The sequence below is a fragment of the Otolemur garnettii genome, unplaced genomic scaffold (assembly GCF_000181295.1).
Source record: "Otolemur garnettii isolate 467f Iridium unplaced genomic scaffold, OtoGar3 scaffold00090, whole genome shotgun sequence".
In the NCBI taxonomy this organism is placed as follows: Eukaryota; Metazoa; Chordata; class Mammalia; order Primates; family Galagidae; genus Otolemur; species Otolemur garnettii.
The window spans coordinates 5,383,637-5,385,102 of NW_003852485.1; positions in this window are offsets into that span (position 1 = coordinate 5,383,637).

The following is a 1,466-nucleotide window of genomic DNA, read 5'->3' on the forward strand; positions in this document are numbered from 1 at the left end:
GAGATTAAACTTTCACTCTTCGCAGATGACATGATTTTATACCTGGAAAATACCAAGGATTCTACTATAAAACTCTTAGAAGTGATCAAGGAATACAGCAGCGTCTCAGGTTACAAAATCAACACTCATAAATAGGTAGCCTTTATATATACCAACAATAGTCAAGCTGAAAAAATAGTCAAGAACTCTATCCCATTTACAGTAGTGCCAAAGAAGATGAAGTATCTGGGAGTTTACCTAAAAAAAGGACGTCAAAGACCTTTATAAAGAGAACTATGAAACTCTAAGAAAATAAATAGCTGAAAATATTAACAAATGGAAAAACGTACCATGCTCATGGCTGGGAAGAATTAACATTGTTAAAATGTCCATTCTACCCAAAGCAATATATAACTTTAATGCAACCCCTATTAAAGTTCCATTGTCATACTTTAAAGATCTTGAAAAAATAATACTTTGTTTTATATGGAATCAGAGAAAACCTTGAATAGCCAAGACGTTACTCAGAAATAAAAACAAAGCAGGAGGAATCACCCTACCAGACATCAGACTATACTATAAATCCATAGTGATCAAAACAGCATGGTATTGGCACAAAAACAGAGAGGTAGATGTATGTAACAGAATAGAGAACCAAGAGATGAACCCAGCTACTTATCATTATATGATCTTTGACAAGCCAATTAAAAACATTGGGTGGGGAAACAATTCTCTATTTAACAAATGGTGCTGGGCAAACTGGCTGGCAATCTGCAGAAGACTGAAATTGGATCCACACGTTTCACCACTAACTAAAATTGACTCTCACTGGGTTACAGATTTAAACTTAAGACATGAAACAATAAAAATACTAGAAGAAAGCATAAGGAAAACACTTGAAGAAATCAGCCTGGGCGAAAATTTTATGAAGAAGAACCCCTGGGCAATTGAAGCAACATCAAAATTACACTAGTGGGACCTCATCAAATTAAAAAGCCTCTGCACAGCCAAAAGCACAGTAAGTAAAGCAAGTAGACAGCCCTCAGAATGGGAGAAGATATTTGCTGTGGTGTCTCTGACAAAGGTTTAATAACCAGAATCCATAGAGAACTCAAACGTATTAGCAAGAAGAGAACACGTGATCCCCTCTCAGGGTGGGCAAGGGACTTGAAGAGAAACTTCTCTGAAGAAGACAGGCACTTGGCCTACAAACATATGGAAAAAATGCTCACCAACCTTAATCATCAGAGAAATGCAAATCAAAACTACCTTGAGATATCATCTAACACCAGTAAGATTAGTCCATATCACAAAATCCCCAAATCATAGATGCTGCATGGTTGTGGAGAAACTTCTACACTTCTGGTGGGATTGCAAACTAATACATTCCTTTTGGAAAGACATCTGGAGAACACTTAAAGAACCAAAAATAGACCTGCCATCTGATTCTATAATTCCTCTATTAGGTATATATCCAGAAGACCAAA